Source organism: Ahaetulla prasina, chromosome 1 (genome assembly GCF_028640845.1).
Source record: "Ahaetulla prasina isolate Xishuangbanna chromosome 1, ASM2864084v1, whole genome shotgun sequence".
NCBI classification, from domain to species: Eukaryota; Metazoa; Chordata; class Lepidosauria; order Squamata; family Colubridae; genus Ahaetulla; species Ahaetulla prasina.
In genome coordinates this window covers 175,656,736-175,674,551 of record NC_080539.1, presented here as the reverse complement: position 1 = coordinate 175,674,551, position 17,816 = coordinate 175,656,736, and positions in this window count along the sequence as shown.

The following is a 17,816-nucleotide window of genomic DNA, read 5'->3' as shown; positions in this document are numbered from 1 at the left end:
AGCACCTAACAGTTGTTAGTCTGAAAAAAAAAGCTATAAAATAGTAAGTAAAAGCAATGAAATCTCCTAAAGGATTTCTTGCTTCCATGTTGCACTTCCTACAGGGAATTAAAAAGCCACTTTCACTTATGAAGGGGAAATGATAAAATGTCAGCCTTAGTGAAACTGAGCCTTGTCCCCAATTGCTGTGATACTTGTTAAACCGTTGCTACAATGGTACATTAGGGTGGTGGAGGGATTAAGTTCTATGCAAAGCAGGGAAAGGACCCAGAAATTCAGGCTGGCTTGAACCCAGGAGCAGAGAGGTGAAGGTGAGATAATTCTCTCTGATTGAAAGGTAGATCATCCCAAGAGCTGCAGGTATGTAACAATTCCAAAAGGAGAAAAAAAAAAATTCAACTCAGTTCTTAAAACAATAGAATAGAATTAAACAATAGAATCCCTTATGCCACCAGGCTTGAATTTTTGGACTTGGACAATCTGGAACTGCACCGCTTCCAGTCTGACTTAAGCCTATGGGCCGCGGTGTGGCTCAGGCTGTAAGAAGCCTGTTATTAAACACAGCTGCCTGCAATTACTGCAGGTTCTAGTCCCACCAGGCCCAAGGTTGACTCAGCCTTCCATCCTTTATAAGGTAGGTAAAATGAGGACCCAGATTGTTGGGGGGGCAATAAGTTGACTTTGTATATAAATATACAAATAGAATGAGACTATTGCCTTACACAATGTAAGCCGCCCTGAGTCTTCGGAGAAGGGCGGGATATAAATGTAAATAAATAAATAAAAAAAAGCATAGTATACAAAATTGTCTGCAACAACGGCTTCTTCAGCTTCAACCTCAATAATACACGGGCAAAAAATCGGTACAAACTCAAGGTAAACCGCTCCAAACTCGATTGCAGAAAATGCAACTTCAGCAACAGAGTGGTCAATGCCTGGAATGCTCTACCTGACTCTGTTGTTATTTCCTCAAACCCTCACAGCTTCAACCTTAAACTGTCTACTGTGGACCTCACCCAGGGGTGGGTTCTACTTACTGTTACTACTGGTTCGCATCGTGCCCGCACACATGTGCAGATCACTTTTGATGATGTTTGGGTCAGTGGGCAGAGCCCCCTGACGGTTTTACTACCGGTTTTATAGAACCGGTCCGAACCAAGGGAAACCCACCACTGACCTCACCCCATTCCTAAGAGGTCCGTAAAGGGGGCATGCATAAACGCACCAGCGTACCTACTATCCCTGTTCTACTGTCCCAATTTATTTATATTTATTTCCCTCATTCATGTCCATGTTTATATTCATACCTGCTACCTTGCACATGTTTGACAAACTAATCAATAAAAATAAAATAAAATAAATAAAACAGATAATGCTACAAGATCAGCCAAGTGTGGAACTAAATCCCATGTTCAGCAAAATAGTAAGAAGGCAATACTCAAATGACTCTGAAGCGTCATGAGATCAGAGGCAGTGCCATGCCAAATACTAACTTTCTGAACCAGAACTAAGTTAGGGGTGTGTGTGTGTGTGTGTGTGTGTATAGGGGAGGGGGGAATAGGCAACACTTGCCAAATGTTTCTTCCTACTCCTGTTGGTGACTTTATATAATCCTTTCACCCACCCAAGGATTTAAGGAGATTATTAATATCTTAATTGCAGTGAGGCGAATGTTATTATTGTTTCCTGAATCACAAACAAGATCAGCAAGTTTTGCCTGTTTTTGCTCTTGAGCACTGGATTCCCCATGGGCAGACCTGACCCCCTGTGGAGCAGCAAGATGATTACATGGGCCTGCCTAGTTCGGACATCACATCAACTTTCCCTGTCCCAACACCCTCAAGATGTCTTGGGTTATCATTCCCAGGATTGCCTCTTCTTTATCACCTAGTAATAGCTGCCGTGTAACAGGGTGAGCTCCCGTTACTTGTCCCAGCTTCTGCCAACCTAGCAGTTTTGAAAGCACGTAAAAAATGCAAGTAGAAAAATAGGGACCACCTTTGGTGGGAAGGTAACAGCGTTCCGTGCACCTTTGGCGTTGAGTCATGCCGGCCACATGACCATGGAGACATCTTCGGACAGCGCTGGCTCTTCGGCTTTGAAACGGAGATGAGCACCGCCCCCTAGAGTCGGCAACGACTAGCATGTCGTATATCGTATGTGCGAGGGGTCCTTTACCTTTAATAGTTGCATGCCAGGCAAAACTTCCACAAGTGTTGAATTTTCGTTATTATAACCACTGCTTGGGAAGAGTAAACTTATGCTTATAAAGAGTTAATACACTAAATTCCTTTAAGGACATCACGAAATGCCTAGCCTGCTACCAGACTCAGGAGATGATTGTCTGGGGGGGGGAAAACCACAGCAGCACAGATTCAAATTCCGTAGGAAAGTTGCTACTCTTTTATGCAAGAGAGACAGGGCTGATAGGCGTTTTTAACAGCAGCCTAACAGGCAAATGTTCACATTCATAGCTTTCTTCAGCCTGGAGGTTCAGCTCCAGAATGGTCCAAAGATCCAGCATGGAAAAGAGATCCCTTCACCTCTGGAGAAAGTTACGGAGCTCCTCCAGGGACTTGAAGAAGTGGTGGAGGAGCAAAGCCTTCCAGAGCTCAAGCAGATGAATGCGACAAGTTGGCTGGAGTGGCAGGAAAAGCTGCTATTTGCTAAACTGTCACTTCAGCTATGAAAAGAAGAAGAAGAAAAAGCACAGTGAGATGCAGAAGAGCCTTGTGCAGCCAATCTGGCCCTCTTTTTATTTTTATTTGTTGCATTTATTTATTTAACCACCTTCCCAAAATGACAGTTACTGACACAGAAACTAACCAACAATTCATATCCTGCACTATTTTTGGGGGTTAGCTCCTCTATCATCAGAAAAATACTGTTAGTAAACAGGAGTTGGAAGTTGTCCTCCTAATACTGATCTGCTGTTATTTCTGAATTTTTGGATTCAGGAGAAGTGGACAAGTCTGTACTACCTCGTCTTAAGAGCTTAGGCCTGGGAAGAAAAGCCAGTACAGTTGGGCTGTGATGGAATGAAGGGCTCCACAAATTAACAGGATGAAAAAAGGAGGGCCAGGAAAGAATTTTATGTTATAATTTTCTTTATACTGCTGTAAGATGCAGGACAAGCAGACTTGGATTGTAAACAGCCAAGTGAACCAGAATCAGTGGTGGAATTCAAATTTTTTACTACCGGTTCTGTGGGCGTGGCATAGTGGGCATAGGGTGGCTTGGTGGGCATGGCAGGGGAAGTATACTGCAAAATCTCCATTCCCACCCCACTCCAGGGGAAGGATACTGCAAAATCCCCATTCCCTCCCCACTCCTGAGGGAAGGATATTGCAAAATCTCTACTCCTGCCCCACTCTGGGGCCAGCCAGAGGTGGTATTTTCCGGTTCTCCGAACTACTCAAAATTTCCGCTACTGGTTTTCCAGAACCTGTCAGAACCTGATGAATAGCACCCCTGACCAGAATTATTTGTATATCGATGCTTTAGTCTAGTGGTGCTCTAGATTTTTGCAGACTAGATCTACTCTACCAAATTTTACTGATAACAAGTATATTTTTCTAAGTAGATGGCCATGAAATAATAATCCAATATTTTAAATAACCTAATCCTAGGAGTAAGCATAACTAAAATGAAATTCCATTTAAATTCCAAATAGGCATTTATAAAATTGCTATCTATTTTCTTCTAAAGATGAAGGCATATGTGTAGAAATGTGTCTTTCTTTCCACCTCAAAGGTTCAATTTTTTTAGTACAAAATCTAGGTCTTGATGTTGATTTCTGAGGATATGGTTTCTCTCCCTAGTCTCTATGAGAGAAACATCCAGAGAGAGTTTGGGATGCATCTTGTTACTATCGAACAAGTTTTGTTTTACTTATATTTGTTATGATAGACATAATGGCTGGATCCATCCATTACATTACATTACACTGAAGTCTGTATCACGATTAACAAACTACATGGCTTGAGCCATAAACCCCATTAAGCCAAATAAGAAAGACCCATTTTTGTCTTTGCATGAATTTGCCTGTATTATGCAATGCACAACTGGCCATTTTGAAGTGACAGGATGCTTGCTTCAAAAGGTTAATAATATAACCTGGCCTAGAGTTTAGTTTTAAAGTTAGTTTTAAATGGGGTTTTGTATTATTTTAACGATAGTTTTAAATTCGGCCTAATGTAATAAGTTTTTTAAATGTTGTTTTAACTTGTATTTATTCTTATGTTTTTAATAAGGCTGTGAACCGCCCTGAGTCCTTCGGGAGATAGAGCGGTATAAAAATTTGAATAATAAATAAATAAATAATAAATAACACAGGAGATTTAGCTCTTTGCCCCTCATAAATGACATTCAGGCTTTATTTTGCCTTCAAGAGATAAAATGTTCCTTGTTTTCATTTTCACAACAACTTGGTTAAATACATTTGGCTAATGGAGCAATGACTGTTCGCCTAGTAAAGAATGGGAAATAGCAAACATTTGTTGTCCCGGCACAGATAAAACACCTCCTGGTAAGTGGAATTTTCTTAAATTAAGGTGGCGACTGAACTAATATGCACTTTGGGTGTCTTTCAATAGTTTGTGTGTGCACAAATGCAAATATGTATATTAGAAATGTTCTATATACACTTACATTTCCTCTGCCAGTATGTTATATATTACAAAAGTTGACTTTATAATAAAGATATTGGGCTTTTAGTTTAGTTTTCTACTATGGGCAAAGTCTTTTGCTTCTGGGAAATCATGGAAGCTAACTTCCCAGAAACGTATAGAAAACAAAGTATTTTTATGCTTTTGTTGAAACAACCAATGCTTCAATCTTCCCCTACCAATTTCTATATATATTGTAGATTTATCTTTTTCCATCAGAAGTTCAGCACAAGGGGAAAAACATACAAGGAAACAAGCAAAAAGTTAAAAAGTTATATTTATGTAGTTACTTACAGTGGTGAAATCCAATTTTTTTTATTACCGGTTCTGTTGGCATGGCTTGGTGGGCATAGTGTGGGTTGGTGGGCGTGGCTTGGTGGGCATGGCAGGGAAAGGATACTGCAAAATCTCCATTCCCACTCCACTCTGGGGCCAGCCAGAGGTGGCATTTGCCGGTTCTCCAAACTACTCAAAATTTCTGCTACCGGTGCTGGATTTCACCCCTGGTTACTTACCAAGCACATCTAAATTATATTAAAGTAACCAAAATATCTTTACAATCCCCAAGGCATGTCACAACTTTTGAGCACCCCTAATGTTTAGAAATTGAAAGTTGAAAATTTTAACACACCCTAACCACACATACACAAACAGTCACATAAACAAAATCGAATACTTCTTAGCACTTTTTCTCAATTCTTCAGTTGAATCCATCATTACGTCTCAGTCTAAACTACCTCACAGGATTGTTGTAAAGAAAGAAATGAGGAAACCACGATATACATATACATACACATACACATACACATACACATATACATACATACGTACGTACATATGTACGTATGTACGTTCATACATACATATATAAGGAATGAATAGATATTCAAGTAGAGCAGCTTTTCCCTCATTCGGCAATGAGAGCATGGTGACGATTGCCAGTCATTTAATTTCTGTCTCAATTCCAGTTGAAAATATTAAGCACTAAGCTGTGGGAAAAAAGAAACAGATCTAATATTCATAAATATCACTATGGATTTTTTTTTCTTTCAGCCTATAATCATCTCTAGCAGTGATGGTTAACCTTTTCAGCACCAAGTGCCGAAACTGGAGTGCGCACACCAGAGCGCCGGAACCCAGAAGAGAGCAGCTGGCCAGTGCGCATGCCCAGAGAGCGAGCTCTGTGTGCCACCTCTGGAGCATGTGCCATAAGTTCGCCATCACAGATCTATAGTATAAGAGATTCTTAGACGGAAAGCAAAGAAAATGCAGGAATTGCAAAGCTTATTTGTAATAAAAGCCACTGCGTTCAGCAATACTGCTGGATTTGCAATATGTTTAAGTCTGTCCTACCTAAAGATTAGCAATCAAACGTGCCTGGGTTCTCATCAAATACTGGCTAGTCATTCAGATTAGTAACGTAGAAGTACAGGTAGTCCTCAACTTACAACAGTTCATTTAGTAACTGTTGTGCCTCGTCCTCCCTCCTCTCCTCAGCTGGGCCCCTCCCATCTCCTCCCGGGCCTGCTATCAGATTCGGAGTCTGATAATGAAGATGAATGGCCTGTCATGGCTCCAGCCGCCAGCCCTGGCCCTATGCCCGGACAGGATGTCAGGAATGAACAAACAAACCTCACTCCTACAGCAGGGAGCCAGCCACGTGATGTTGGAATTACCAACAGCAGATCCAGCTGAAGAGAATTCACAGTGGGAGGATCCCCGCTTCCGGAGATCTGAGAGGCGATGTCAGCAGAAGGAAGGGAGGGGCAGGCCTGGATAAGTGCTGAGTCATGGAGCCATACCCCACAGCCTATATAAAGGACCAGCTTGAGTCAAGCAAAGTCTCATTTAATTTGCTGAAGTCGCAACTTGGATTCCTGCCTGCCCTGAGAAATCTGAAAGGAATTTGGCAAAGCTGCAGAGGCTTCGTGGCCACGCTTGATACGGACTTCCTAGACCCGGTTGTCGGAGGGGGAGTGGGACACGACAGTAATGTTCCAAGTTACAACGGCACTAAAAAATGTGGCTTATGATTCTTTTCACAGTTACAGTTATGTGTTCACAATTCAAATGCTTGGCAACTGGTTCATTTTTATGACAGTCACAGTATCCCGGGATCACGTGATCCCCTTTTGCAACCTTCTGATAAGCACAGTCAATGGGGAAGCCAGATTCACTTAACAACCGGGTGACTAACTAATCAACTGCATTGCTTCACTTAACAACTTTGGCAAGAAAGGCCGTAAAATGGGGCAAAACTCACTTAACAAATGTCTCATTTAAGAATAGAAATGTTGGGCTCAATTGTGGTCATAAGTCGAGGACTACCTGTATCTGCATATTTGATTAAGAGGCTCCTAGTCTACATGTCAATTCAGACGGTATATAGATCAGGGGTCTCCAACCTTGATCCCTTTAAGACTTGTGGACTTCAACTCCCAGAGTTCCTCAGCCAGCTTTGCCAGGAGGCTTTGCTGGCTGAGGGACTCTGGGAGTTGAAGTCCACAAGGGACCAAGGTTGGAGAGCCCTGATATAGATGAATACATTGCTATATAGTCAGGCTACCACATTTGAGCTGTCAAAATCTGGACAACCATCAGATGGCCACAAAGAATTTTTTTGGCCAAATGTGGGAGCTCTGCTACACAGAGAACTAGTGTGCAGTTAATAATGTTGGATTTTTAACTACTGTGTTAAAGTAGTAGTTTAATTACTTTAAAATAGTGGTAGTTTAACTACTTTAACTACTTCAAATGTTATTTACTGTGTTAACTATGCTGTCAGCTAGAGATTGTCAAAATTTGCCCCAAATCCAGGAAAGCTTTGGGTAAAATTCCTTTAATAAATTCCTGAATGCTTTTTGGGGGAATTGGGTCAATCGTCTCCATCTTCTCTCATCTAACTTACACCAGGGTAACAGTCAACTTTAGCACATACCATATGGTTACTTTTTCCTTTAAGAATAGCGATATTAGTCCATTGCCCCAAGCAGCAGGATCAATCTTGTGACACCTTGACTGAAACAACCAGCTTTGCTTCCTTACTATTCCAGCAAGTTCATTAGGAATTTTCGTCTAGAACCGACTAACCCAACGGACAGATGTTTTAGAGTTGTTTGCTGCAGCCACCGGCTCTTTGCACAACTTTTCACTTAATTTACGAGTTGAGCAACTTTATTTAGGAATTTTGCGGAGGAGAGAGAGAGAGAGAGAGAGAGAAGAATAAGGCTGCCCCCACAACCTCACAGCCCTTCGCGTGGCAGCAGGCTTGTTTGCGGATGGGGAAACGATCGATGTTCAAATAACTGGGTGGCCCCGTTTGCTAAAGTCAATATGCAATTATGCAAAAGACTTTGGTAATGCGGTGACCGCACAGATCACGGTACCCGCCTTTGAGAACGGACCTGAGCCTCCGCCTTACTTCAAGGGTCCCAACTCGGCGCGCTTGATCGCGGCCATTTGTTGGCTCCGCCGAGCCCTGTACTGAAGGCTGAGCTCTCCATCCCCTCTGCCTTTGAAGATCGTGAGCTCTTTCACACCCAGACACTTGGCCCTTCTCTTCTTCCTCCTTCCAGTTCCCCTCCCCCCGCTCCGCTCCCCAGACCCTGCTTTCGGCGGGGGCTTCTTCTTCTTTTCTTTTTCTTTTAATCTCACTTCGGTTCTGGCTCGTCCGACGGCACTGGCTTTTCGCAGCCCTCCGCCTCGCGGCTGCTGAAACCGCTGCCTTCATTCTGAATATCTGGAGCTGGAACACATCGAAATGTTATCTCGATGTGTGCGTACCCAAAACCCAGCCGGGGAAATGGGGTGTGTGTGTGTGTGTGTGAGGAATACGTGTTTGTGTGTGAGAGTGTAGATACCGTGCTGGTACCTGCACGACAAAATCCTGCGCGCCCTCACATTTTTTCACACGCCTCTAATCCCATTAGCACACCTGAAATAATAGCCTCAGTGGGTGACAAACACCGCCTCCTCTTCTTGATTTTGCCGCTTAGTGGAATAAAAGTGAGGATTCTCAGAGCGGCTGCCTGGGTGTTTTGTTTTTCCTTACATAGGGGAGGAATTCAGACCCAGGATCAAAGGTTGGGGTACCCACCACATTTTCTTGAAAGTTAGTCCTTACTGAACTCACTGCAGCGTCCACCCAGGGTGTCCCCTATTGATATGCAATGAAGAGGAGGAGGGAACCCGATTGGGAATCTCACCCCAACCCCTGGTTCTCCTCTCCCAATTTAGCAGAAAGCCAGCATCGCTTTCCTATGCTTGTTTATTCCAAGTTAGCTCCTGCTGTGTTTCAGTAGGGCTTACTCCTGGGAAATGATGCATAGGGTTGCTTCCTGCATCTTTCTTCCCATTAGTGAAATATTACTTGGAAACAGAGATACTGCCTTGGAATTTACCTCCCAGGCTGCATATTTGAGATGAACCACCTTCTATTTGAGCTGACTGATTTTATCTGAAAGATATTTCCTGGTGCAGAAGGCCCACTGACTTCAGTGAGACTCCGCTGAATTGGCCTTAATTAATATACTGCCCGAGGTGATCCCATCATACTTATCTCTGATAATGGCTAGTTCCCAGCTTGATCTGCAAACCAGTTAAGGGACTGTTCTCCTAAACATTAATTTAGGAATAAACCTGTCAAAGTTTACTGAGCAGCTCTGTAATCTCCAGGACCCTGCATTATTTGGGCTGAGATAGACAAGAGTGCAACTAAAGAGTTGCATGAATGTTGTTCTTTTGGGTTTTTTTAAATCACAGTTTAAAATAACATTCGGCCTTCTTTTTGGCTTCCTTTTTTTTTTATCTCCAAAAGAGTTTATCTCATATCAATTAAGAGGCTCCCAAGCCCCATTTGATGTGCAGGACCTGGCTTTCAAGTGGCTCTGCTTATTTGGGGCAACAAAGAATCAAACTTTGCTGCAGTTAAGAAATCATTTTAAGGGCTCACTAAATCTGAAGGCTTAGAAAATAATTTCTACCAGATTAAATGAAATGGATTTATGAGAAGGCCTGCTTATTATGATGCCCCCAAACCTCTTGGGGCCTTTTCCCTGAGTGAGTTTTATGGAATGTTGTGGTTTGGGATTCTGTAAATCAACAGTTCTCTATCTACACACATCCCCTTCTTACAATATTCTTCTACCTCTTTTTACTTTGCTAAATAAGTAACAATTGAAGAAACTTTTCTACCTCTGAGGAAGCAAACAGGGAAATGGTTACAAGCCTTTTTAGCAATGGCAGAAAAACCTATCTGATTCAGTAGGGCTGGTTCAGGCATTTGGGATCAACAAACATGTTGGGGGGGAAAGTGTTAAAATGACCACAGGACTGTTGGGAAACAAATTAAAATTGATGGATGTAGCTCTGCCTGCGATTGGACTATTTTCATTGAAACTCCCAATTCCAGCCCTTCCTTCTATAGCTATTTTTCCAAAGCCACTGCATCTTCCCCAGTCAATTTCTCCAATGTCCCATCCCAGGATTTTATCTTATGACACTTCTTTGAGTTTCTCCAGCTAAGATGAAGCAAACTCTTCCACAAATCAAGAAATAAATAGGGTAAGATAAGAGGCGTAGAAGGAATATTAGAATAGAATAGAATAGAATAGAATAGAATAGAATAGAATAGAATAGAATAGAATAGAATAGAATAGAATAGAATTTTATTGGCCAAGTGTGATTGGACACACAAGGAATTTGTCTTGGTGAAAACGAGCTGATTTTGAATTGATTCCTGTGAGGGGGGGAGACACAGGTATAAATTATTGCTCATATTCAGTGGTGTAGTCCCTTAAGAATGAGGCTTATAGGCAATGATTTTGAGATGGTCTGAGTCACAGACCACCCTTGAGGGTAATAGTAACTGCTAGTTTGGATAAGTAAACAATGTAAACAGTCATTATTGTCTTTCTTGACCCTGCCCTTCTACAGTGGACAATTTCATTGGAAGGACAGTGACTTTTCATACACCAGGACAAGTCAGAGCAAAGCAAATTTGCTGTGGCTATCTACCTCGCTCCACATCCCAAGGAACATTCCCACCCAGCCACAACCCTTATGCATACCAGGGGCTTCTGCTCCAGGCTCAGACAACAAGTTTGTGTGCTGGGAGGAGGGGTGGCTGGGTTCAGCAATGTAAGCCACCCAGACTTACTTCTGCCCCCCATCCCATCAAAGAACAAGTGAAGCGAATTGGCATTTCCAGGGAGAAAGTGGGGGGAGGGGTTGCAGTGTCTGTGAGACTTGCCCTGTTAGTAGATGTTTAGGACTGACAATGAGAAGAAAAGAACATATCGATCTTCACCCCTTACCTTTAAAATCACATGCTGCCTTAAGTCCCATTCCTGTGATTGATGCCTTGGGTTCAATGTTGCTATAAAGTAACTTCTGAACAGACTCTGGCACTAATGAAATTTTAGCCTCCTCCATCCCTATCAGATCATAAAATAAATAATGTATCAGACAGTATATGACTGGCTTAACAAAACAACACCAACCCAGGCAATATATTGGACTGGATATATTCAAATCAAAATTAATAATATTTCAATTTTTTTCCTATTGAATCCAACAGACCCTACTTCTGAGTTTAGGGGCAGGGAAGATTCTGAGGGGTTAGAAAATTTAAGTTCCTTGTTGATGGGTAAAACACACACACGCACACGCACAAACCACAACTCCATGGATTATCCCCAAAATGCCTTTGTTTATCCAGTATCTAAAACCTTTAAAAAGAATTTGCGCTGGTTGTTCTGCACTGGTAGTTAGAAATTACAGCTGATTAAATACTTTCATTTTAAAAAAGGCACTTGAGATGGATTAAATTTAAATCCAAAGAGATATTAGTGATTTTGAAGTTTCCCTCTCCCTCTCTCCCTCTCCCTCTCCCTCCCCCCCTCTCTCTCTATATATATGGACATATATATATATATATATATATATATATATATATATATATATATATATATATATATATATATATATATATATATATATATATATATATATATGTATACATATATATATATATATATACACATTTGTCCATATATATATATATATATGGACAAATGTCTAAGAATTTATAGAATTGGAATTTCATTGAATTTTTAAAAATACAACAACCCAAATTCAAATATACTAAGATATTCCGAATTGCTCACACAATTATTACAACTTCATTTTCCCTTATCTGCGAGTGAAGTCTTACAGAATGGAAGGAAGGTTCATCTACCAGGGCTGAAGTATAAATGCTTGACATTGGGTTTTGTTTTTTAAAAGATAGTTTACTTTCCCTTTAAAGCTATTTTGTAATGTAGGTTAGCACAAGAATAAATTTAAGTAACTTTACCCCCTTTTTAATTAAAAAAAAAAACTGTAGGGAAACATTCCTCCCCCTATGAATACAGTGTATTAACCAACATAAATTATTTGGTGGAAGGGCACATTTGAAAACCATATTAAGTTTCTGCTTCATTGTAGAGAAAATTTTTCACTTTGTCCTGGGCAGGTGAAATTATTTGGAGAGAAGAGAGGCCCCATGGAGAGTATCATTTTTAATCTCACCCTTTTCCTTTCCCTCCCAAAGTCACCTTTGAATGTTTCATAATTTCCCAGAATGTATTTCAAGTGATCAGCCTTTTCCCCTTGTTTAAACTGGATAGATGCATTTCAGGAAGTAATTGGCTGATGTATTAAATTACCGCAGATAACTCCAGCTTTAATATATCTTGTGTGCTTCTGTCTTGTTTTAATATAAAGAGGCTATGGTCTCCATCATATTTTCACTACTGATTTCCCAGTAAGAGCAACCCTTCCTATTCTTCAAAGGCCACTAAAAATATACAAGATCCCCCCTCCACCGTCTCACAACATATATGAAGATATAATGCCATAATATGCTCTTGCTGGTGCCCACATTTAAAAGAAATACACACTGAGTTCAGCAAGATTTCAACCTAAAGATGTGGTCATTTGTGAACATAAAGGGCCCTCCAACTTTCATTTAAGATGTGAACTCATACAAGTAAATTTCCAAATGCCTTTTTCTTTTTCTAATACTTAGTTTCATCACACTCAGTTTCGATCTAGGTTTTATTCTTTTTTATTTATATATTTAATATTCCTTGTTACAGTCCTTAGGATACAATTCTCTACTAATTTTTTTAGTAGAGAATTCCTGTTGAATTCAGAGAAGATAGGACTTTCCCTGCCAGGTTTGCCCATAAACTCCAAAAGTAATAATCTTAATTGTTTCCATGTTATAATTCCCAGCACACCCGTATATTTTTTGGCTTCAGTAATTCTACCTCAAGCGGGTTTTTTTAAAAGGAGAAGGAGAAGGAGGAGGAGGAGGAGGAGGAGGAGGAGGAGGAGGAGGAGGAGGAGGAGGAGGAGGAGGAGAGGGAGGAGGAGGAGGAGGAGGAGGAGGAGGAGGAAGGAAGGAAGGAAGGAAGGAAGGAAGGAAGATATTATAAATGAAATAAATGAAGCTTGGCTGGCTGATTACTGAGAATACCCCTTGAACAGTATCTCTGGCTTTCACTAACTATTCATAGGTTTCGTTCAGCTACGTTCTGAGTAAAAACGTCCTCTCCCCCACCCCCATTTCAAAAAGTTTTGTCAATGGCTGTTGTAGTTTTACCATCGTCCAGTAGACGGCGTAAACGCTCAAGCCTTCAAATAAACAGGCTATCCAGCGGGTTTTGTTTTAAATAATAAAGGCAGCCGCATTTTAATTCCAGAAAGTATTTTTTATTTATTATTATTATTAGAAGAGTCCATTAATGTTATTGATGACACTGTTCGGAAGTATCAATATTGTATAAAAAGTAGAGGGGATGGTCCAACCACCACCTATTATAAACTAGATGAATCTTCAGTCACATTCAGCCCTCCGATTAAAGTAAAGCAAACCCTCCCAAGACGCTATCCTCAAAATCTCCGAAAAGGAGAACTTCAAGAGATGGAGCTGGTTTATAGCTGTGTAGTTTTATCGCCTCATTATGCGCTCATGGGATTTTCTGTTGTTAAAAAAAAAAGTTAAAAAGTTAAAAAGTTAAAAGTTAAATGTTGTCCGTGAAATTTAAACCTATCAAGAAAGTGATAAACGGCCAGATAATTTCCAAAAAGTCACAGCGGGCTTTCTACAATTCTGTTTGAACTGGGTGGGCGGGGTGGGGGGAGACTATCAGGACTTTTTCTATAATGTAAAAATCAGGGAATTTAATATCTGGGCTTCCTCTCAACTTTCTTTGAACTGCAACTTCCAATCACATATCACACTTCCAGAAATTAAAGGAAAACAACAAACAACAAAAGCAACAAACAACAACCTGCCATCTCTCCAATTTGACTTCAGGCCAACCCTCTCGGGGGTTGCATAGTGTCCTCACCCCACCCCAAATGACAAACGTCCAGGCCAATAATAATAGTAACTCATTCCCCAGTTGGGGGCGGCGGTGGGGGGAGGGAAGGGGGAGGAGGTTGTTGTTTAAGTGTAAATTATACCGGTAGGGTTCAAAAAGTTTTTAGGTGGGGAGTAACATTTTTTTAAAGAAATGTTTTATGAAGTCCTCCCTTGATTAATAAAAGCCGGTCTATAACTTCTGAAAAATGGCAGACCTGGTCATTAAATTGAACAGCCTTGTTGCTTTTTCTGTTTGGTTATTCACACACACACACACACACACACCCTCGGTCCGTCCGTGCCCCCCCCCCGTGTCTGCCTTCTCCATCATTCAGGCTTCCCCCCTCCCCACTTGCCCCGCCGCATTCTCTCCCTGGTTTGGTGTGGGAGGAGGCGGGAGATTCAGACAAGAATCTGGATCTGGAAAGAAAAGATTCTTTTGCAAAGTGTTGCCCCAAAAGTGTTGCTTCTTCACCCGGGAGTGTTTACTAAATACAGTGGCTTGAGCATTTCGCCTCCCTCATTGTCCCGAATGGCCAGCCTGACCTCTGATTGACTCCTGAACTGGACCAGGGCTCTCTGTTTTCCCAAGTCGGAATCCAGTAAACAAACCATCTCTAACTCCCCGAGTCCCGTCTTTGCTTCGCAAACGGCCACTCGCTTCATCTTCACTTAATCCCCCCTTCCACCCCCGCTGAACCTCCTTTCTTTTTCACCTCCTCAAGTTTTGCCCTCTAATGGATCTTTAAATAGTTTTCTCTTTCGCGCTGCCATTCATTCAGGGTTTTCTGGCTTGGCTTGGCTTTTTTCTTTTTCTTTTGGTCAGATCCCTGCTATCGCTCCCAAGTCTTATCTCAGCATTCCTTCATTATCTTTATGCCCTGTTTAAAATCTGTTTTCTTCTGTTTGTTTTTCCACGTTTCGTGCCCTAAAATCTAAACACCGAAGGATCTGAGAAACTGAGAGGATCGCCCGCGAGGGGCAAAAAAATAAAAATAAAAAGCCACTAGATTACCGGAGCTGGTGTTTGTGTGGGGGTGGGAGTGGGGAGGCTGTAAGGTCCCAGCCGGCCACCCCACATGTTTTGACTCCCCCAAAGCTGTTTTTTTCATGCGGCCATCCATGACTTCGAATAGGAGTTGGAAGTCAGGGGCGCCCATCGTCGGACTGAGTTTTGGGAAATTAGGGTGACTCCTCCAGAGTAGATCCTGAACGAGCCGCCTCAAGCTGTTGCCTCAGACAGAAGCAGCTGGAATCCGAGGCACACTCACTGGGAGCAAGCTCAGTTCCCCTCCTTCTGAAAACCCCTTCTCTGCCGCCGCCACCCCCATCACCTCGGGACCGAAACTCCCGCGGGACAACGGGGCTTCTCTTTTCCCCCGGGGAGGCCTGCGGAGCGTCGGTAGCATTAAGACACTCGGAAGAATTCTCCCTGGAAGGGCTGGGCCCCCTTCCCATCTCCCTGGAAAGTGGGACCGAGAACGGCTAGGGTTGCCCTTAGCCCAAAGTGTGCCGGCGCCTGGGAAGCAGGCTAGCCTGGGATTCGCGGAGGCTTCGGCCGGCACCAACTTGCTCGCCTCCAAATGGCCGAGAGGCTTTTCAGCCCTTTCCCACGTGCCGGGGGTGGGGGAAGGGAGAGGGGGCTGTGGGCTTTGGAGGCCTCCGGGGTCTCCCAAAAGAGCCATTTCGTGAATCCCCGGGTCTCAGGTTTGGGGTTGGATGGGGTCACAGCTGGCAGGGGAGCGGGAAGGCCGAGGGTCCTAGCTGCATTTCCTAAAAAGGCCATCTAGTCGAAAAGCTTGGGTCGCTGGGGTGGAAAAGTAAAAAGGTCGTAGAATTGTCTCCGGGAGGTTATGGAGCTAGCAAGGAGCTGCCCGTTTCTTTTCCCGCCCTTTATTAGATGATTAATTGCTTGCCCGGCTTAGTCTTTTTATGGCCGGTATATTGCAACTCGAGACGGCTACGGCGCAATTGCTCGCAGCAAACCTCAACAGTGGAGACTGTTTGCTAATTGTAAAAAAAAAAAAAAACCTTATCCAGAAGGAGCTTTGTGCAAACAATTTGTCGTCCTACTGTAATTACACTGTAAAAGGTGCTTTCACCTCAATTGGGTCACTTTCGTCTGTTAGAGGCCTGGGAACTTTGATAGGGTAAAGGGAGCACCAGCACCTCTCTTCTCTCTCTTTCTCTGTCTTGTGCAAAAGGAGGGCGCGGTTTGGGATTAGTCAATAAACTCAACCAGGGCAGCCCCGTTCTGGGTAACGAAAATAAGCAGGGGAGCGACAGCTGTGGTCCAGTTATTCAGGATTAGTGGGATTCACACAACCTTACCTGGGGAGCCTTAGCGGCGATGATGATGATGATGATGATGAAAATTTCATTCGCCGCAGGCGGTTCGGAAAACTATTGTATTTCCCCGGGACATGACCCGGAGAGATATGCGCTGGGCCGTGTTTTTTTTCCCCAGAAGGAAGTTTAAAACTCCTTGCCACGGAGGTAAAGGAAGGACAATAATGTTTGCTAGTAAAAGCAGCAGCTTTCTCTTGTGTCACCGTTATAGGGGAATCCTTCACACCCACCCACGACAACCCGTACCCAGGAATTCCTCCTGAGTCACTTTCAGGCTCAGATCTACATCGGTCCGACCCCAAGAATAGATCAGTGACTGCTGGATTTTGCGGTATGCCCTCCACCTCTTGAAGTGATCTTGTCAATGCCAGGTTCTGGTTTTCTTTCCCCCCCGAAAAGCCTAACTTGGCTGTCATTTGGCCTCAGGTTGCCTTACCAAGAGCACTTGATATTCTAGAGAAAGTAGTAGGCAATCTCTCCAAATACCAAATCTTATTATGAGCAAAGAAAACAGATTTATTAGGTATCTTCATCATCAGCTAATACAAGGGCAATAATTTGTTGCCGTTACACATCACACCCTTTCACTGGGGGGGTGGGGGGTGGAATCATGATCTCCTCCCTCAGCCTTAAAACGCACATTTTATGGCAAAAAAAAATAATCATAAATCGCAGCAAGCAGGAAAGATAAGCTTAAAGTTGGAGAGTGCTGTTGCTGCAGTCGCCACCGTGAATTCTTTCAGTCTAAAATAGGTTTGATCCAAAGTGTCCGGGATTTATTTCTATTTGAATCAATTGCCGGAGCATACGACAAAGTGCCCCATAACTTTACTATATATCCCAGGATACAGATTTTCTTAATTCTAGTTCGAATAAAGTATTGGAACAATAATAGCAAAACAAAACTCAGGCCGGATTGCTTCAGGATTATCTGCACTGGCTAGCAGCCTCTTTGACGTTGGAGACTCTTTGCCAGATTGCTGGTTTTAATACCCTTCGCTCAAGAAGGCCTCGGGCAGACCTGAGCGCGATACCCACAGTCCCCGAGACTGCATAATTGGAACTATTCGGTGCCATAGGAAATATCTTTATAAAAAGTAAGAGAAAGCCCAGAAGTGAAAAATGAGAGTATAGGTGATTTTTCTCCCTTCGTGAAGAGATGAAGCCAGACTTCACGCGTTAAGCCTGTTAAAGAGTTAAATAAGAGAGAAACTTTTCTACAATTCTTCCCCTTCTGTTTTCCTTGGGCGAAGACAGGGTGACATCACCATCCTCATCATTAACTATTAATTATTAGTATTATTTATCTCGCTGAGTAAGTTCTAACGCACGACCACAAATGAACAATTCCGCTGCCTTCTCCAGCTCCGGCACTCTTGAACGAGGCT